This window comes from Nicotiana sylvestris, chromosome 10 (genome assembly GCF_000393655.2).
Source record: "Nicotiana sylvestris chromosome 10, ASM39365v2, whole genome shotgun sequence".
Lineage (NCBI taxonomy): Eukaryota > Viridiplantae > Streptophyta > Magnoliopsida > Solanales > Solanaceae > Nicotiana > Nicotiana sylvestris.
In genome coordinates, this window is record NC_091066.1 from 1,959,664 (window position 1) to 1,982,247 (window position 22,584).

The following is a 22,584-nucleotide window of genomic DNA, read 5'->3' on the forward strand; positions in this document are numbered from 1 at the left end:
GCTTTTTCTTTTCTGAACTTGTTTAAGTGACAAGCTTTGCCTAAATGTATTCCCTATGTTTCAAACTTGTTGTTCTCTCTGTTTGTTTCTCATAAGTCTCTGAAAGAGACTGCTGAGCCTGTTATATTTGTTGTTTTCTCATCTATGCATCTGATTCGAGTCAGAAACCCTAGTATTTGGGGGGTTTTGGCAAGCTTGACTTTGTGTTTGGACTAGGGTTCCATTCAGAACCCTGCTCTTTCTGACTCATTCTGAGTCTGTGAACCTAACCTTCTTGGGTACTCTGATTTCTTGCTAGTTTTACAACAACTCTCTCTTGTCTCACATGTCTATATGCTTTTTATATGACAAATTCTCTTCTTTCAAAAGGCCTTTGGCCAGCTTGCGATTGATTCCGAGTTCCCTTTTTAAAAGGTTTGATTGCGTGTTGTTGATTTTCTTTAAATTAAACCCTTCTCATCTTTTTCTGGTTGGATTCATTCACACTAAGATTCAAATCCTGATTTTACTGGCTGGTTGATTGATTGTCTTTCCTTGTTTGACCTAAATCGTGTACTACTAAACTGTTTCCTTAAATAGGTTTCTGTGTATTTGCCCATGTTATACTGCCTCAGAAAAGATTGTTTAAAACAAATCCTTTCCTTATTTATTTTGCCTATTTGAATCAAATCCCTTAACCAAAGGGAAACAGTTTGTGATTGATTTTAAAACTATTCTCTTACTTTTTTTTTACTCACCTTCTGCACTATAAAAGGGACTGCTCTTTTGCACTAAAGCAAGGGTTTTAACATGCTTTCGCAGACTTTTCTGCACAAAAACGCAGGCTTTTACACATTCGAATATTGAGTTCTTTCTCAAAAAAATTCTACTCTCTTCTTCTACTTTGTGCTTTCTGAAATAATTTTGAGCTCTCTCTCTCTAAAACTATCAATTGTTCTGCTGAACTTAAGTTTGCTCCTATTGTGTTTACTTGCCGTGATTGCTCAATTGTTCTGCTTGTTCTTACTTTGCAACTAATACATTATTCTTAGTTGAATAATGCTTCTTCATTATGTGTTTACTTCCTAGTCTGTTATGTTCTTCTTTACTATGTTTCTGCAACCCTGTTGTGCTTTTCTTATGTGAACTCCCTTTCCCTTTTCCCCTTTGTATGTGAGTATAGTTCCAGCCATAACAACACTTTGATATTGCTGTCTATGACTCTGAACTGGGTTCTTTGAACCTCCTAACTCAATCAATTCCCACTCCCTTCTCCCCTTCATGTGCTTGAGCCTGGACCTGAGTCTGGTGGTGTCCTAATCACTATACAGACCTAGGTTTGACCCTCAAGGGTCTGCTCCTAACTTGTTTGACCAAACAAATGGTCAGGGGTGTGCCAGTCTGCACCTGTGGCTGGGTATGACCACCATTTGTTATGGCTCCCCAATTCCTTTTCACTTTGCACTTACTCCTAGCTCTAAGTTCTGCCCCTCTCTTGCAAGCCATGCTTTGGGACCCTTGAGCTCCCACTGAACTTGGATGCCTGAGGGCTAGCTATTCCGCACTGCACTATTCTAATTCTAAATGGTATCCTGAGTGTAAGCAATGCCGGGAATCCTTGAGATTCCTTGGAATTTTGAAACACTTTGGATAAAAAGAAGGCTTTGGAAATTCGGAATTGGTTAATCACATGTTATTGGACATTAAGATTGAATTAGGCTACTTGGATCTAGCTGTTAGTTTTTAATGTATTTATTTTCTTTTTTTTGGTCTGTAATAATTTGTATAAAGAATTTGGAGAATATAGTAAAAGGGTGTGGGAGGGGTTTTACATTCTTGCATCAGTAAGGGTAGAAACCATGCTTTAGGATTTTAATTTTTTTTAGAAATCCTGCCTATAAGATTGTTCAATGTTTCTGATTCCACATCACCTAGAGACCATGCCTATAGGGTCAACGCTTCATTTTGCTACAAATCACATAGAAATCATGCCTATAGGACTTAACGTTCATGTAATCAATGCATATAGAAATCATGCCTATAAGGAATGCATATCCATTAGGCAAACTGTAAGGTTAATTAACACAATCATCTTTTACAAGTTCAATTACAGGTTTTAAAAATAAAATATAGATATCATGCCTATAGGATTTGCATCAAACTCGTCTGATTCGCTTAAAGTAATAATGATCTATTAACTGGTCCTTAACGTCTTAATACAGCAACGATTTCAGAAGTCTTAATTTCTTTGACAAAATCTCTCTTGACTCAGAATGCTTTTAAGTCCCTCAAATTGGCATCTTTTTATGAAATAGTTTCTTTCTAAACATTCTGCCTAAACGTTTTACTCAGACCTTGAAATTGTCTTTTAAAACAGTTGCAACTTACCCTTTCCTTAGATATTTCTATCTCTGAAACTCTTTCACAACCATTTATGTGTTTTATTTTTAATGTAGTCTATACTTTCTTTTCAAAACTCCTCTACATTAGACTACTTTTTCCTGAAACCAGTACCTTTTAAATCACTTGCTTAAAATACCTTAATTTCTGATAATTGGATCCAAGTTTCCTAATGCATACTTTCTATCTAAATATATGTGTTGAATCAGTCCGTTTGCTGTTTAAGTTTGATTTAAAGACCAAATCAGTATGTGCCAAGACATGCTAAACTAAGTGTTTGTTTGATTAAGGGGTTTACTTGAGCCTTACCTATTAGTTTTGTTCATCCTTATATTTGTTACTTTTTTTGTATGCCGCAATTAGAACTTTAACCTTTGAACTCCATATATGCCTATATCCCTTTCTTTCCCCTTTAGGATTAGAAGTCCTGATACCCCGGGACTGATAGGTTGGGACGGGTACTAGCATGCAATAAGTAAACGAGACTAATCGCGTTTAAATACCTTAACGGGGTGGGAAGAGTAGAATATGGATATGATGACCGGTGCGCTAATATCATGTGCGACCCCTCTTTTGAGGAGTGATTGCTGGATATTGCATTGATGTGGTCCATATTTTGTACAAACCTAGGACCCCTTTCCCTTTTCTTGAAAATGTTTTCTTTAAATTATGTTTTCTTCAAATAATCCCTTTTTTTTAAAATTGTATTCCTTTCTTTTCTTTAAGCTTTCAAACTTATTTGTGATCCTTATGTGCAAACTTTACTTGGTTCTTCTATTTTCTTAAAGTCACAATTATAGCATAGTCGGGAACCACACTAGTGGATCTTGAGGGGTGCCTAACACCTTCCCCTCGAGATAATCTCTAAGCCCTTACCCGAACTCTGGTTTTCCTTCTTCTCAAAATTCTTCATCTCTTTAAAGTGTTTTAATGCACTATAATCATTAGGTGGCGACTCTCCAAAACTCCATAACCCAATTCTCTCAAGGGAATAAGAGTTGTCCTCCCATATTGTCGTACACCCGATTTCCGGACCCTCCGTCCAATGAAAGAGGGGGCGTCGACCCCTAAAGTAACCTTAACAAGCATTTATTGGGACTAATAATTGCCCTCAATACGAATGCATTATTAACACATTTAAACTTTGAAAACTATGGATCAAGTGTGACACAAGATCATCAAGAGTTGACACATTTCATCAAAGAACTTCTCTCAATTACTTTGGTCATTGTGGAACCCAAACTCACACATCCTCAACTCTCCCTAAGAGAACCTCACCTTTTAGAGTTTTAACACACAAATCGAGGTTGATGGAATTTCACTCATCTCTCACAAGAAGAAGGTCACGAGTCCGGCTCTAAGTACCATATGCTTGCCCCTTATGTAAGTATTCACTCATGTAGGCTTCCTTCAACTCATGATGATATAGGGCTTTTGTGGAGTCATTGTGAAGGCTTTTGGGCAAGGCTAGGTCATGTTTTTGTTCAAGTGGGTTCAATCTTCCCTTAAGCACTTCTTTTAATTCATTTTGGCACACTTTCTTGACTCATTTGAGTAATTCACTTCTTTTCAAGGGGTTAGAGGGACACATTGTCACTCTTTCTCATGCAATTCAAAACATTTCTCCCCTTTCTACTTTTTCCACACCTTTTTCACTTTTGTTTTCCTTGAATCCCTTTTTATTTGTATTCACATAGGACTTTCTTTTTGTCTTTTTCTTTTCTTTCTTTTTCTCATTGCCTTACTCCTTTTTTTTCTTTTTCTTTCTCTTTTGTACCTTTTTCCACTTTGTTTCCTTTCTTGTATCTCCTCCCAAACTTAGACATTTTCCATTTCTCAAGGGAAGATTTGGGTGCCAAGAGAAGGTATCATTAAGAACGGGTATAGGCTTGCAGCATTGGTTCTTGAAAGAAGAAGGTTTAAGTCTCAAAAGGGTTAACTAGGGATCATTTCATTGATAGGCTATGGATTCGTTCAACTTAACATTTGGATCAAGGAGAGCCTATAATCACTTCTCAAGTCAAATTTCACCTAGGATTTTGCCTCACCAAACATTCAGGCAAGTTCTAGACCATTGGCTCGGGACTTGGACTCACAATTCGATTTTTCACCACACACACTCAAAGATTGCTAAAGACATCGAGTCGAGGGCCCACAATGACCTTAGTTATGATTTAAGCACACAATGGTCCAAAAAGACCACATGATGATTGTTTGGTCAACACAAGAGTCTCAAGGTCACGACTTTCACCATCCTAAACACAACATTATGTCTTTGACCATGGGATCTAAGGCAAATGTGCTAGGACCAAGTGAAGTTTTGCTTGAGGTACCCTTAACTACATCTATCCAAAAACAAAAAGAAAAACCAAAAACGGACTCAAACCCTTAAGAAGGTTGTCATACCATCTATCATTGGGAAGATCCACCCGGTTCGCACTATACGCCACCCTTGGAAAGAACCGTGGCATTAAGAAAACCAAGGGCTTATTGAAACCCCAAAAACAAAACAAAAGGCTACGAGCCTATCTACGAAGCTAAAAATGGATTTATTTTTGCGAAAATAGAAAAGAGAATGCATATGTACAATAGGGGAGTAGAATATATAACGGGGGATGAATATATACAGAAATGTAACTTTATATACAGCCCAAAATAGAAAATCAAAGTAAAGCAAGTAAAGCAAAAACCATCAATTTATATATACAGTCATCCAAATAAATAACAAGTAGGGTGCACCCCCACAAATAAAAGCTGGCATTGTCCCCAATGCCAACTAAACAGATAAGCATAAAAATCAAAGAAAGGATATAGGAGAGCTCCCTAGGGCTGGTCCGTCTGCATGGGATCCTCAGTGGTCCCCTGATCCTCTGTATGGGCGGGAACCTCAGAGTGGTTCTCGGCCTGCTGCTTAGCTGCTGGGATATGGGCCTGCTCCTGGACCTACTGAATGATAGGTGCATCACTGGAGGGAACCTCCTGTGGCTCTGCTAGCTCAATCACAGCACCAACGGAACTGGGAAGCTTCATCTTCTTTCTTGGAGGCCTAGGTGCCTGCTCTTGCTCCTACTATGGTTGTGGATCTGGTGCTGCTACTGGAGCTGGATCCCCGAATAACAAGTCTAAAGGCATCTGGTCTGCCAATAGCTTGTCTACATCAGTCCTTAACACCTTCACCGACTCATTTGAAGCTTGTGACTTCCTCATCTTCTTGTGCTCTTTGGCAAGCTCCTTCAGAGCCTTGCCATGTGAATCCACCACCTTAGTCAAGGCGTCCTGAGTCTCCATAATCTTCTCCTGGTTGGCCAAGAGCTTCTTCAGTGTATCCTCAATAGACTGAGGAATCTGAATTGTAGGAGGATCTGAATGGGCCTCAACTGTTGCTGATAAAGTAGACAACTTGGATGTCGCAGATGACATCCAGTTGTTCAAACTGGCTAAGGTCTGGCTCAAATGATGGGCCGTGAAAGGATGAGTCCGGGATGCAGGGACTCTCGGACCAGCTGAAGTACTAGGTCTCGCAGAAGATGAGGCCCTAGAGGCAAATCAACAACAGTAGGCATGGAGGGAAGCTTGGTGGAAGGCTCAAAAGATGACTCCACCGCAACTGGCTCTTCAGACTGGCCAGTTGGGGCAGAAGCAGGTGCCTTGTACTTCTTGTCCTTTAGGTTATCAGGCCCTTGTATTCTATACCATGAAAATGGGGCCACTGGTCGAACTTTCACATCATATGACTTCTTCTTTACCTTCAAGTCCCGAAAGTACAAGGTAAGAGTGTTAGGGAACGGGTAGTTCCGGTCACTCTCAACCCCTATCGAAGTAATCACCCGGTGCATCACATTCCCCATATTAATAGGAAAACCTGCCATGATAGAAGCAATTAAAACTGACCGGGGAACTGGGATAGTTTGTTCATGAGAAGTGGGGTCAAGTCTGTTGCACACAAATTTTAGCTACCCTCTAGCCTCAAAATTCAGTGTCTTCCTAACAATCTTCACTCCTGCTTGTATCCAATCCGGAACAGTACCCGGATGAGCCAAGTATGCAACCAACCATGGGCAAACCTCTTCTTTCATTTTAAATTTCTCATTGTATTGGGTCTTGTCTTCATTATCAAAACCCAAATAGTCATTGAAAGATTCCCCATAAAACACTACACTATGGTCCCGCAGTTTGGTCACAATTGAGCCCTTCTTGACATGGGCTACATTGCAGTAAAATTCTTTGACCATGTGCTCATTTGACTCTATCAATTCATCCCGGAAGTGCTCCCAACCCACTCTCATATGAAATTGTCTGTGTACATTTGGGTGTAGGGGTAGCAGGTCACTAGTGATTATACTCCTTTCTGGGATCAGTTTTCGTATTGGCCACCATTCTCTAAATTTGTGGAACGCCACTTGGCTCACAAAACGATCTTCCCAGACTTCAGGTTTTCTTGTTCTTTCAACACCCCCAAATCGGGGCACACTACTATCCGGAATCTCATAATCACTGTTGGTCCCACCTGCTGCACTCTCCCCAAATACTGAAGCTGTGGGGGAGGTGGAGTATTCGGCACTGCCCGTTGCTGAGCCATCAGAAGACTCGGACTGTACACTTTGTGGAGCTTGGGCTGTAGGGGGAGCTGAGACTGAGTGAGCTGGACCACAGTCAGCGGAGAGGTCCTGTGAGGGTAGGTACTCACTCCCCGACTGGTCATCATCACTAACAACTTGTTTTCTTGTTTTCAGTTTAGGTCGGGGAGTGAGTTTAACTTGTTTTCCTTTTCCTCCCTGAGAGGAGTCACCTCGGCCGGGTTGTTTGGCACTTCTTCCTCGTTGTTTCGCCATTATTTGCAAGAAAATGCATCCAACATTGTTAGTTTAAGCACTGGCAGTGAACCAGTTATTGAAAATAATTACAGAATATCAGATGAAAAGGTTGCAAACACCACTGCAGAACAGGGCATCGCAGACCGCACCATCAGGAGTGCGGCCGCGTTAGAGGAACCGTGGACCGCGCTATGGCAACCGCGGGCCGCATTGAACAAAGCCTGGGAAAGTCAATTCTCTTAATCCCCCACCGCGGTCCGCGTAAATTGGGGACACAGCCGCGATAGGCCAGCGCAGACTGCACAAATGGTCACGTGACCGCTCTGGAAGCAGGTTAATTTCAATTATTAGAACCACGCGGATGTGTGAGAGTGACCGCAGGCTGCGCTAAGGCAATCCTAGGGACTAAGTTAGGGTTTCACATTTTTGTTCTAATTTTAACCCCTACATGTCCCTACTCAGTTACTCACTCGTTAATTACGTTAAACACACAAAAACTAACATAGAATCTACCCTAGACTAACAGTTCGAATAAAAATGGGAAGAAAATAGAAGTTACACTACTGGGCAGCAAATAAAATGAAAATTAAGAAATTAATTAATCATGAGTGCATGAGATGTTACCATATTGATAATGAATGAGTGCAGTAAATCTAATCAAACAGGAAAAATGGTCTTAGGAGAAGATGTACAGTAAAAATAGGGCTGAGGCTTTCAAATTTGCGAAAAGGGTAAAGCGAGACCCTGACTCAAAATTGTCCGAATAGAAGTCATTTTGACAACAGGTGAGAAAATTTCATCAAAATCAATACCTTTCTTTTGTTCGAAGCCTTTAACCACCAATCGAGCTTTGTATCTGACCACCTTGCCATTTCTATCTTTCTTGAGTTTAAAGACCCATTTGCATTTGAGTGGTCTTTTACCCTTTGGAAGTTCAACCAGCTTGTTTGTGCCATTTTTCTGTAGAGATTCCATCTCTTCTTGCATAGCTTTCATCCACTGGTTCTTTTCTGGATGGGACAACACCTACTTAAGACTTTCTGGCTCCCCCTCATCACTGATGAGGACATACTCTGTGGAAGGGTACCTGCATGACTCTACCTTTGGCCTCTCTGATCTCCTCAGAGGTTGAGGTTGTTCTTCTTCCTGAGTGGGGTGCTCCACTTCCTCGATACCTTCATCAAGTTTCTCCCCCTACTCAATAACCTCACCAGGTTTCTCCCCCTGCTCGGCAACCTCATCAGTCGTACTTTCTGCACTTGTGGGATTGTTAGAAGTAGAAGAAATAGTAACAAGGTTAGGAATTATACCATTCTTCGCCTTTTCCGACATATCAGCAACAGTTCCAACTTCACCTTCTCGGAAGACTACATCTCTGCTTCTGATGACCTTCTTCTTTACAGGATCCCACAGTCTGTACCCGAACTCTTCATCTCCATATCCGATAAATATGCAAGGAACAGATTTATCATCCAGCTTTGTTCTCTGCTCTTTTGGTACATGTGCAAAAGCTCTGCAACCGAACACCTTCAGATGCGAGTAGGACACCTCCTTGTTAGTCCAAACTCTCTCCGGGATTTCAAACGCCAACAGAACTGATGGATTCCTATTGATCAGGTAACAGGCTATCTGAACTGCTTCACCCCAGAATGACTTAGGCAGTTTAGCCATTTTGAGCATGCTTCTCACCTTCTCCACAATGGTGCGGTTCATCCTCTCGGCTACGCCATTGTGCTGTGGGGTTCCAGGAACTGTCTTTTCATGTCCGATCCCGTGACTTGAACAATACTCTTCAAATTCCCTTGAAGTGTACTCACCTCCATTGTCACTTCGGAGACGCTTTAGCTTTCGACCCATCTCTCTTTCTACTAGAGCATGAAACTTCTGCAAAACTTGAAACACCTGATCTTTGGTTTTCAAAATATAAACCCATAATTTTCGTGAAACATCATCAATAAAAGTAACAAAATATTTGTTACCGCCCATTGATTCAATTTCCATTGGGCCATAAACATCAGAATATACTAAATCAAGTATATTCAATTTTCTTTCAGACGATGTCTGAAATGAGACTTTATGTTGCTTACCAAATAAACAGTAGTCACAAGGTTTTATCGTTGTACCTTTGGCATAAGAAATGAGTGATTTCTTGGCAAGAATCTGCAATCCCTTCTCGCTCATATGACCCATTCTTTTGTGCCACAAATCTGCGGAAATCTCATCTTGTGCTGCGTTCAATTCACCTTGGCATATTTCTGCATTTGTCCTGTATAACGTGCCACGAGCAACTCCCTTTGCAATCATCAATGATCCCTTAGTGAGTCTCCACTTTTGATTTGCAAAATAGTTCTCGTATCCATCTCGGTCTAAAGCAATTCCCGAGATCAAGCTCATCCGCAAATTAGGTACATGCCGCACATCCTTTAGAACCAATGTGCATCCGACATTTGTCTTGATCTAAATGTCACCAATCCCCGCAATATTTGAGTAACTTTTGTTACCCATTTTCACTGTGCCGAAATCACCTGCTACATATCTGTAAAAAGATCTCTTATCGGTATGGCATGGTGAGATGCCGCTGTGTCAACCACCCATTCCGACTCTGGACCTGACAGGTGCATGCATTCTACTTCCTCATTTATAAAGAGGACAACATTATCACTATTTTGCACCATGGCGGTTGTGTTGTCGTCATTCTTCTGGCCACTGGTTTCACCTTTGCCCTTCCTTGGATTTGGGTAATATCTTTTGAAGTGACCTGGTTGATCACAGTTGTAGCAATTTCTGGCTCTTGATTTGGATCGGTTCTTTGACTTCCCACGAGCTCCGGATCTATCATAGTTGTTCGAACTCCTTTGATAACTCCTGTCTCTACCTTCTGTGATGAGAGCCTGTCCTTGATTTTCAGGCTTTTTTCTCATCTTCTCATTGAGTAGAAGAGCCGATGTGACATCTTTCAACTCAATAGTAGTCTTACCGTGCAAGATAGTTGTTGCCAAATTATCGTACGAAGATGGCAACGAGTTCAATATCAAGATGGCTTTATTTTCTTCCTCGATTTTCACTCCGAGGTTGGCAAGCTGTGTGATTAGTCCGTTAAACACATTTAAATGTGACAAAAAATTCGTACCTTCACTCATGTGTAGGGTGTATAACTGCTTCTTCAGGTACAATTTATTTGTCAGCATTTTAGACATGTATAGGCTTTCAAACCTTGTCCAAATTCCACGTGCAGTGTCTTCATCAATGATGTTATTTACCACATCATCTGATAAGTGCAACTTGATTGCACTAGCAGCTCTTTCATCCAAGTCAGCCCAATCCTCAGCGTTCTCGGTATCAGGCTCTTTGGCATCAACATCTAGTACCTTGTGTAATCCTTGTTGGATGAGCAGATCCCTTATCCTTCTTTGCCATGTTGAGAAACCGTTATCTCCGTTGAATTTTGCTACCTCGTACTTTACTCCGGACATTTATTTTTCACCGAGTATAGTACTACCAATAGTGAATAGTATTTCAGTGAACGAGCAGAACCTGTACTCTGATACCAGTTGTTGGGAATAAACCCCCTACCAAAATAATATTTATGGTAATAAAAGTGGGATAATAATGTAGCACCGAGATACAGTAATTAACAAGAATAAAAGAGTAACAATGACACCAAGATTTTTACGTGGAAAACCCTTCTGAATAAGGGAAAACCACGACCCCGAGAGGAGCAACTGATATCACTATAGTAAGGAATTTACACTTTGTAGGCCCGAGTAAAAATACTACAAAGACCACTACAATACTCAAAAGAAATAACCCTCTTTTGATATTTCACCTCACTACAATATCGCTCACACTCTCTATTTTCTTCACAGACTATTTTCTTATATCCTGTTTGTGAAACCTCACTCTTTCTTTCTAGCTCTCAGATATATTTTCCTCTAAGATTGATGATGTTAAAAATGAGAGCCGAAGCTCTCATTTTATAGGCAGAATACAGCCTACCTCATTTGATATTACAGGTTCTGCAGATTGCTTAATTTGACAACGAAATCGAACGTGGGCTGCTTAGCAGCCATATTTGACAAAATTTAACAAAGGAAGAGAATTCTTCCATAATTCAAGGGCTGGACCCCACACTATATGATCATCGTCCTCTGCAGTTGAATGATGTTAGCGTGTTTGTCAAATTCCCAAGCAGAAGGTATACAAATGCAGTTGCTGTCCCAGTAGCCCGAGCTCTAGGCTATTCTTTGGCCATGGCGATGAAGGGATCTTCTGATAGAAAACCATTAATGTCATTGCCAGAAAACTTTCCTTCTCACGCGGAACAGATTGAAGTTTCTCAATGAAACAAGTGAAGTTACCTGCAACTACCAAATGGTGTGGGATTTAATTTCATATTTTTAGAGTTAATTGATAGTTTGAAATTGTTTCATATGAAAAAAATGACAAAAAATGACTGTGTGCACCTTTATTTTTAGTTTGTGGAATTTGTTTTGAAGTTTTGAAGTGGGGAGCCAACCCCTATAACAAGGGAATACATTTCAGTTTTTAGATTTTAAGTATTGAAGTGGGGAGCCCGCCCCTATAACAAGGGAATACATTTCAGTTTTAAAATTTTAAGTATTGAAGTGGGGAGCTCGCCCCTATAACAAGGGAATACATTCCAGTTTTTTAAATTCTAAGTTTTGAAGTGGGGAGGCCGCCCCTATAACAAGGTAATACATTTCAGCTTTTAAATTTTTAAGTTTTGAAGTGGGGAGCCCGCCCCTATAACAAGGGAATACATTTCAGTTTTTAAATTTTAAGTTTTGAAGTGGGGAGCCCGCCCCTATAACAAAGGAACACATTTCAGTTTTTAAATTTTAAGTTTTGAAGTGGGGATCCCACCCCTATAACAAGGGAATACATTTCAGTTTTTAAATTTTAAGTTTTGAAGTGGGGAGCCCGCCCCTATAACAAGGGAATACATTTCAATTTTTAAATTTTAAGTTTTGAATGGGGAGCCCGCCCCTATAACAAGGGAATACATTTCAGTTTTTAAATTTTAAGTTTTGAAGTGGGGAGCCCGCCCCTATAACAAGGAAATACAAGGGAAACCCTAGAGATCGTATCTCTTCTTCCTCGTATCATCTCTAGGTCTTGCCGGAGCCGCCGACGGCGGCGAACACCACCTCCGCCATTGACCACCAAAAAAACACCACAGAATTCCCTTGGGTTCCTCTTTCCAGCCATGCCATGGGTTTCCTTCGAATCAGGGTCAAAAGTGTCGAATCTTTCTTTAAACCTTTTCGGCCACGACACCAATTACGCCAAATCGTACCAAATTTACACCGTAAGATCGTCACACCTTCCTCTACACAACCCCCATGACCTTTTGTCTCGAATGTAGCTGGAATGGCTCGAATTTAGGTTTGAAAATTTTCCGGTGAACCTAGGTTTTATCAAACTTCACAAATGGGTGCCATGGGACTCTCCTCGCATTCCTCATGATATTTCTACCATCACTGGGAGTCAATTGACAACAAGACTGTCCGAATTTCAAACCAAGGGTTAGCAGAACCCAAGCCCATAGCGAGTTTTTCGATTGGCTTAATCTTCTATTAGTTGTTCTTAGTTTTATATAGGCTAACTTCAGTTTACTTTGCATGGTTAGTTTTCTTTTCTCATCATGAATTCTGTGGATTTTCTTTGATTCCATGTTTGATTATGGCTTAATTGGATTGCCATTTGCTTGGTCGTCTTAGCTTAGTGTTTAGCAAGGTTGTATTAGGTTCAGTTCATTACTGGAAAATTAATCTGATAATTGATTAACTTTGCTTGGCTCAAATCATTCCTTGATATATGTTTCAATTCGTTGTTTACTTTGAAGATGTTAGTTGGTTAGATTTAGTTGATAGTTAATCACAGTTAAGCGATCAGGGCAATGTTAGAGTCATTTGGTAGTTTCTCATGAATTCAAGGTCATTCTAGGTAATTGGTAGTTACAAGAATAATTCAGAATACCCTATGAGCTTCTAGATGGGTTTTTTTAAGTAATTTGTAAAAAATAGTAGTGTTTTCTTGTGTGAAAAGTTAATAAATGGGGGGGGGGGTAAAATTCAAAAGGAATGGGGGGATTAAAAGGAAACTAAAATCTGTCCAGATGTCTATAAAAGGCAAGCTTTTGCCTTGTTGAGGGGGTCTTCTTTTCAGCCCCTAAAAATCTCACACTGAACTTTTTCCTTTCATTTTTTCAGTTTCAGAGTTAGCTATTGAATTCAAACCAAAAATCCCAAAAACAGTAGAAATCTCCAAAAAAAAAACTAAAAAAAAATGAAGAACTTACTGTTTCTTGAGGTTTTCAGTTAATTGCTGAGTTCTAGCTTTCAAATTCTGTCTTATAGCTTGAGTTCTGGGTTTGCTGAAGTATTTGGAAGTATTTCGAGTCTATTTGGGTGCATTTCAGTCGATTTGTGGCGTTTTGTTTGGGGTGTGATTTATTTTCAAATACTATTCCTAGTTTGAGCTGAATTCTGGTTTATTGACTGCTGCTCGTGTGTGCTGCTGTTAAACTGATTCTACTTCCTCTTAATTCCCTCATCCAGGTACATTCTTGTAAACCCTTGGTTGATGAAATGAATGGAAGTTTGGATCAAGGCTCTTCTGCTGCATTCACTGTTCAATAGTTAAATTGTGGTTATAGTCAATCATGCCTAATTGTTTAGTTTGACTTGTCTGAGCTTAATTAAAGTTATTTCCACTTGATATGAATGCCTAGAAATTGAATTGCAATGACCTAATTGTATTAACTTTGAACTGTTTAAGCTCGTGTATTGTTGTTACTGTTGATTTGTTAAGTTGAATTGGTGGCAGTTGGTATATGAGTTATGTGATTACTAGTGTTAACTTGAATTGGTGCTAAACTCAGAGTTAGCCTCATTATGTAGCAATCGAAGTTAATAATTTGCGCTGGATGAAGGTTTCAAATGGCAAGTAGGTAGGACTGTATTATTGATCTATCAATATTGGCTAAAACTAAATCAAGAGTTAGCATGATGTGTATTAACAAAAATCATTTATCTAATATGTCTTTTCACCCTTTAAATAATTGAGAATTCAACAGAAGGTCAGTAAGTAGCATAACTAGAGCATGAAATTAGAGTTCAAACAGGCTACATCTTGTTAATTTGAATAACTGCCACTTGTTACTCATTTGTGTTGATTTCAGAAGGTATTTAGCTGAGTTACTCTGGGCCAGTCGTGCTAAGCAATTTGGGCCCTGTTACGCGAATGGATAGTCTCAGGTCCCGGTATAGTTACCTGTTCGTCTGGACCTGGGCCAGTCCTGGCCGGCTTATTCTCGTGCCCATTTGGAGGATAATACCTCTATGCAGGTTGTATTCAGGCCATTGTTTCTTTGGTAGTTTAATTTGGGCCAAACGATGGGAACGCCTCCAGCTGGGCAAGCGTTGCTTGGTTTGGGCTCATTGGCCTAGCCATTTGGGCCCAGTCCAGGATGTCTTTCAAAAGGTTTAATTGTTCTTTAAAATTTGGGTTTTGGGTTAAGTAGCGGGTTCAAGCTAAGAGGTTCGTCCTTTTATTTGGGCCCGGACTTGAACTTGAAGCCCAAGCGTTAATAATAATCAATTAGGATTTTCTTTTTCTTTTAGAGACAAAAAAAATAAAAAATATAGTTGCTTTTAAGTTTATCCTTTAAAATAAAAATGAGACGAGCCTCGCCCAATAAAAATGCAAATCGTGGGGCCCTTAGTAAAGGTTTAAAAAATGTTTAGAAAATCGGGAAGGGTCGTTTAGCGAATTTCGCGACCCTCCCAAATGATAATAACGCACTAGACTCTTTTAGACGCGATTCTAATAAAATTACCTTCTTAAGTTCGGGTGTGCATTTCATGCGACCCAAATTCAAATCCCAAAACGTTGAATAAAATGTGTCTAGGATTGCGGGTGCATTTCATGTGACGTGATCCAAAGACATGTTTTAAACGACGTTCACTTTCTCTTAAAAATACATATTGAATAATAAGCGGTAAAAATTAAAAATTAGTGCATAGGCTCTTCATATAATAAAATCAGATAAATAAGCTAAATGCAACAGTTGAGCGACCGTGCTAGAACCACGAAACCCGGGAATGCCTAACACCTTCTCTTGGGTTAACAAAATTCCTTACTCGAATTTCTGGTTCGCGGACTGTTAACAGAGTCATGTTATCCTCGGTTCGGGATTCCTTCGATGACTTGGGACACCATTAATCTCCCAAGTGGCGACTCTGATTTCTTAATAATAAATCATGTTCTGATTGTCCTTTAATTGGAAAAACTCCTTTACGCCCTTGCGGGTGTAGTGAAAAAGGAGGTGTGACAGGGAGCAGATTGTGGAATGTTGCATATGTTGGGAAGTTATAACAAAGAGGATTCACTGGGGGTGAAATGGGTGCATGGGATTTATATGAGGAATAATAATGATATATGGAGTCACCAACTTCCACTGGCTGCAGTTGGTATTGGAAGAAGATTAACCGTTAAAAGAATTGATGCAAAACTGGTATCAACAAGGAAGTTATATCCTATGGAGTCACCTATTTGCTGATTGCAGTTGGGCAAGGAAACTCGGAGCAGGAATACTACATTGGGTAGGAGTTCAGATTCCGGAATGTATCTGTATTGGATTCTCCATAGCATATTTCATGCTTTCTTCTCGAAATCCAAAATGGCTTTCTTGGATTGTTGAAAAATTAGAATACATAATCATTGCCAGAAGGCGAAAGAAGCAGCAAGGCCAAAGGCGTTATAGAGGAAGGAATAATGGTGTCTAAATAAGTTTCGAAACACACAAGATGTAAGTTCAAAACTTTCGAGTATATATTCGTATTAAACTCATTTCTATAGAAAAATGTGTGAGAATATTGAGATAATTGTTCTGTATCTAACTCGTTTACTTTGTATTTAATGAAATAAATGCAGGGAATAACTTGGGAGAAGTGAATGGACAGAGTTGAAATACTAAGAATTGGAAAGACTATGTAGTAGATGTTTGCAACAACAAATGCCAATATGCTACTAGAAACAAAGGGATTAAAGTGAAATTGTCCTTAATAGCTACTACGATTGAAGTATGTTGTCTTCGCATTGAGTGATTTAATAGAAGTTATGATTTAAAGAAAGAATTTGTTATTCATTCACTATTTGCAGATTTTATATTGGATAAAGGAAAGAGAGAAATATTAAACAGAGAAGAACAAACACCAAAGATAGAGCATAGAAGTCCATTCTTCTGTTTCTATTAAGGAAGATTTCCAATTTCTGAAAACTTGAATAGTACATAGACTCATATTTCATGTATCGATTTTCTCTTCCTTCTTGTTCTCAGTAATTGTTGTCGTCTCAATTTTTGAATTATTCGTTATTTCTAATACCTATTAACTATAAAAATCAAGTTTCCCTCGAAAACGATTTTTAAGTTAAATTTTATCTTTCTATAATAATTTTTTACCTATAACAACAATAATCATTTTTGGAGCAGAACACATTTTGTAAAATTATACATTTAACTAACGTATATACCAACAAACGCATTACTAAATTAGAAATGTCATTTTGTTATGTTGTGTCCCAGCACTTGAAATAAACTGAAAATAAATAAATATTAATTAGAAACATGAATATTTATAAACTAATTTGAAAATTAGCTCTAAAAATGGTATCAAATATTTAAAACGAAAAGAGTAAAAGAATTATCTCCAGTATATATATAAATTATGTTTAAATCGTAGTTTGAAATTTTACAAACTATAAAAACTGATAAATATATTGCTTATAATCTTTATCTACTTAGTTTCACAAGATTTCTCTCATCTTCATCTTCTGCTATTTCCTATTCTTTTTTTTTCCTTTAGGTCATATAATTATTTTGCAGTGTTGTTAAAATAAAAATACTTTTTTTGTTTTGTGTTGAAAGAAGATAAAAAATAATTCATTGCGAGAAATATTGTACCTTTTCTAAAATTACTTAGTACGAAAAATGCACCTTTAAACAATATACGTAATCGTACGGTAAGTAAGCACTAGAATTTATTCTCATTTTTCTATTTAAAAACAAAAGAAAAAGAAAAAATGACAGCAACATTTACAGAAGAAAAAAATAATAATTCAAAAGCATGTATTAATCTTCATGTTCCTTGTGGCATTTGCTGTTGAAAACATCTGTAGTACAAAGTCTTTTCTCATTCACCTGCTATTTCAATTGGACACATTCTTTGCCTACATTTAATTCATACAAGTTAAAATGAAGTCAGATACAAAATAAATAATCTCAATTCTCAAGCATTAATAAAGATACACTTACCAAGCTAATAAATCAAGATATATCCAAATGAAGACTACAATACCAGTTAATATTAAAAGAGCAGTCTGATGTACTAAGCTTTCACTATGTGCAAGGTACGGGGAAGGGCCTGACCACAAGGGTTTATTATACGCAGCCTTACCCTATATTTTTGTAAGAGGATATTTTCACGATTCGAACCTGTTACCTCTTGAAATACCAGTTAATATAAACTAAGAAAAAAATCAGAGATAGAGCTTAATATGAATATATACCTGAAATTACATATTGGACGACTGAAACTTGTCTAGACACCATTATTTCTTCTTCTGTGACGCCTTTGGCCTCGCTTCTTCTTTCGCCTTCTCATGGTGATTTTGTGTTCTAGTTCTTCAACAATCCAAGAAAGCCAATTGGAATTTCGAGCTGAAAGCATGATATATGCAATGGATAATCCAATAACTAGTCCACTTCCATATCCCATAAGAGCAGCTTTCCAAAAATCATTGAGAAATTCAGAAGTGTTTTCTTCATCCAAAACGCGTGTTGTGTTGTTTGTCTCTGGAATCTTGCTACTTCCACAACCTTTCGAAACTGGGAAACCATGCAATCCATCATTACCTTCGTATGAGTTATTCTCAAAGGTATGGAATTGAGGTCCCTGAGGAATGCATCCTTAGAGATGATTATGGGGGAGATTTAAGATTGCAAGAGATGTAAGAGAAGCAAGTTGTTTTGGTATCTCTCCCGAAAGCTGGTTATATTTAAGGTCCAATGTTTCCACTAGAGATAACTTTCCGAGTGATGATGGTATATCACCTTGCAATCCATTATGAGACAAATTCAACACACATAGTGCAATGAGATCTCCCAGAAGACTAGGAATATGTCCTTCAAATTTGTTATTTGAAAGATCGATAGTGGTGTACAAAGACAAGATTCTCACAACGTCAAGCTCCAGTCCCTTTGTCACAACAACTACCGAGTCTTCATAATATTCATTTCCCAATGCCTTCTTTGTTTGATTAGTTCTCATCATGTCTTTGAAATGTTGAAAAAGACTTGTTGGCAACTCTGCTATAAATGCATTGCAAGAGAGATCCAATATCTGAAGATTAGGAAACAAGTTTTTCGTCCTTGAAGCTCTGATGGGTCCATGCAATTTATTGGATCTCAAGCTTAAAACTTGTAACTGCGAAAGTGTTCCCAGCCACATAGGGAATGTGTCATTGAGGTGATTGTTTCCCAAATTGAGAACTTCCAACTCTTTGCAATTGGCTAAAGATTTTGGGATTTTCCCCTCTAGCTTATTGCCATGCAAGTTGAAGCTTGTCAGGCTACTTCCAACTCTAAAAGTTGTTTGGAAATTCCCAGAAAGAAAATTTTGTTGCATATCCAAAACCTGGAGGTTGCTCATATTACCCAAACATTGTGGAATTTCTCCCTTCAAATTGTTTCTTGCCAAATCTAGAATTTGTAATGATGTCAAATTGCAAAAGGAAGAAGGGATCTCACCACCGAGACTATTATTTGATATGAAAAAAAATAAAGAGAACGGTAGAATAGGTAGCGATCCTTGAAGAAAATTGGTTCGCAAATCTAGAGTATTTAGTTGTGAAAATGATGGAAAATGGTCAATACTTGTCAACATGTTGTGGGATAGATTAAGCTGATTCAGTGAGTGCATCCAATTAGACCATGCCCAGTCAGGAATTGTTCCTTCAATATTGTTATTTGATAGATCCAAGTAACGAAGATTCTTTGCCGATCTCAAAAAATCCAGTTCTTTTACTTCACAACCGGACAAGCATATGTATTCAAGAGATTCGGGCAAGGTAGACTTGATGTTGTTGTCATTGGTCAGCGAAATACTATTATATGAAAGATCCAGTCCGAAAAGCTGTTTGAGGTTTGAAAAGTCTACATTGCCACTAAAACTGTTTGATAAAAGATTGAGCTGTATTAGATTCACAAGGTTTTGAATTGACTTGGGAAGATGGCCTTGCAACCGATTCCCTCCTAATGAAATCTGGTGTAGTGAATTGGACTTGAAATCCTCAAGTTGACCAGAAAAGTAGTTATCACTCAAGTCTAGGCTAGTTAGTGATGGAAGCGTATATATCCATGATGGTCAGGGGCGAATCTAGTGCATAGTCTATGGGTTCCGAGGAACTCAGTAACTCTTGCGTAGACCCTGTATTTATATTAAAAATTTCACTAAATATTGCTAAATATCTGACTGTGAATCTAGTTATTATTTTATATTAATCTGAAATTACGGTAGGAACCCATAAGCCTCAAATCCTGTATCCGCCTCTGATGATGGTATTTCTCCATTCAGAGAGTTATTTGATAGCAATAGGAACTTCAGATTTTGCAGTCCGCTTATAAACATAGGATTTAGTACTCCAAGATCGTTATATCCAAGGTACATATACTCTATATGAGTGAGATTCCAAAGAGATTCCGAAATCGGCCCCGAGAGATTGCAAGAACTAAGATCCAGTCCCTGCAAAGAAGTTAGATGATAGCCAAAAGATTCGGGCAGAAAATCACCAGAAAAATTCACTTCACCGAGATATAATATCCTTAGAGATGCACTGCTGTTCCATATGGTCTTTGGAAAATAGCCACTGAGCTGATCATTTCCATGTAAGTCAAGAACTTGCAAGTTTGGCAAGTGAAAAATACTCTCAGGTAATGCCCCATGCAATCCTGTCCTCGCAAGCCTCAGAGTTGTTATATGAGTAGAGATATTTGGAGGAATGGTGGAAGAGATGCTTAAAAAAGTAAGATCAAGCTCTCTTAATTGGGTCAAATTCTGAAGAAGGAATTTGAAATTGTGAGGTCCAAGATTGAGCCTCCAGCTACTTGATAAATAAAGAGACTGTAACTTGGAAAGATGAGAGATTTCAGAAGGAATTTGACCCGTGAAATATGAGTTAGAAAGATCGAGATGCGTCAAGTGCGAAAACCTGCCAAATAGAGGTGAGATTTCCGAAGAAATGAAGCTATTCCCAGAAAGGCTAAGCCTTTGAAGTTGAGAGAGTTGGAATAGGCTGCTGTTAGAATCAATAATCCCTTCAAGATGGCTGCAACTGAGATCAAGTTCAATGATATGGCCAGTAAACTCATCGCATATCACGCCATCCCATAAGCAGCAATCTCTGCTCATATTCCATGTACTCGTTTTCACATAAGATTTTTGATAATAGTAACGACAAAAACCAGAAACATAGGGATATACAGTAAGCGTCTTCTTGAATTTTAGAAGGGAAATACTTTGATCTTTGTTGCACAATTGAGGTAATGTGGATGAAGAAAAAGCAAGTTCATGACAGAGAAAGACAAAGAGCACAACTGAGAGTTGTTTGTTGCCCATGTTTGCATAAAGGAGTTCAAAAGTTGGTTGCAGAATTTAAGAAAAAGCCTATGCAGAAATATATAGAAGGCTAAGTTGCTGTTACTGTTTGATTGATATTTATGAGAATAACTGAGCATCTTTTAATTTAAGATAAAGTGTAGTTATAGAAAAAAGCCTATGCACAAATTTAGTAATTTTAGTGAAAGAAACATATAGTGGCAATTCCTAGACCTAGACTACAAAAAAAGAACGGCAGCTCCCATTTTAGTGGCAATTATATTCTGCTCAACGGAATTTGTTGCTTCAGCCATGGTAGATGTAGCAGTGAAATTCTTAGTAGAAAACTTGATGTAATTGTTAATCTACAATGCTGGCTTGATTATTGGAATAAAAGGTGAAGTTGAAAATTTACTACAAGACGTGAATGATTTCAATGCTTTTCTCAAACAAGCAGCTAAATCGAGGAGAGACAATAACATCTTGAAATCACTAGCAAAGAAGATAAGGAAAGTGGTAAACGACGCTGAAGGAGTTAAATTTGTGTTAATTGTAAAGTTTCAATAGATTTTTGTCTACTTTTATTTTTACATAATTAGATGATGAATTATTTGTGAATTTGCTGATCGGTTCTTGGATATCCTTACCCTGATTTTTAGTGTTTTAAATTGTTGCACAGATTAGAGTCTGACATTGAAGAACTTACATTCCGATGCTAATATTGGTTAAACCACTATCGTATTGACGGCCACTCCATTTCGCCGCTAATTATAGTGGAGATATACCAATGGATATTCGACTTTCGTTCAGAAACATTTCTTCTCACGGTTTATGGTCTTGCCCAAGAAAACAAAAGGGTCTCAAACCTTGCTGTTCAGGAAAAGATTCTCAGCAAAGTGGCGATTCAAACAACAATTAAACCCCAACTCGATAATGTCGTCAATTATTCCTTGTGCTAAATTGAGTCTGTTTGCGCTTGGTTCACGGTTCCATCGAGATTGTTGCTTTGTTTAGACCGATTGACTTGCAATTTTCAGCTTTGTTCATCAATAAAAGGTCCATTTCTCAATTTTGCATTCTCATTTTCTTGTGTTATAATAGCTTGGTGCGCGTGTTGGTTGATTTGTGATTCCACGTTGTTTGAGTAGCATGTCCTAGTTTTCCTTTAAATTGTTTTAATTATTTTTTTTTCATTTTGATTGTGATGCATGTAGTCTTGGGTTCTTGAATAAATACTTTTAATTGGGTAGATGAAATTGGAAGTTGTTTCTTTCTTGACAAGGAATAAGAATGGGCCATAAAGTGTGTCCTGAACTATAAAGAATCTAGGCCAAGTAATAGATCATGTTAGCTAGCCTTTAGCCCCAATAATATCCTGTTCATAAATTTGGCCTCATAACAATCTCAAAGATTAGGAAAATAATTTAGATGCGCTAGATGTTTTAGGCGTGTTATAATAAAATTATCATAGCTACGGGTACGGTTCTCGTGGCGTGGTCATGATACGTAAATCCCAACTCAAGCGTGCATTTCTTGTAACCCAACTCCAATTCTCAACAACGTTAAATGAAATATGTCGCGAACCACGGGTGCATTTCATGTGGCGTGACTTGCGATATGTTTTAAATAGCCTTGAATTAATTCTTTAAATAAGTAAAAGCGGTTTTCAAAAGTTAAAACGCACATAGGTTTAAAAATGTAGTAAAATCAGA

The 22,584-nt window shown here is 38.3% G+C and overlaps 1 pseudogene; it reads right to left on the reverse strand.

Moving 5' to 3' along the window:
• Nucleotides 1-17,393: 17,393 nt before the first annotated feature.
• Nucleotides 17,394-20,893, reverse strand: LOC104220975 (receptor-like protein Cf-9; annotated as a pseudogene).
• Nucleotides 20,894-22,584: the final 1,691 nt, after the last annotated feature.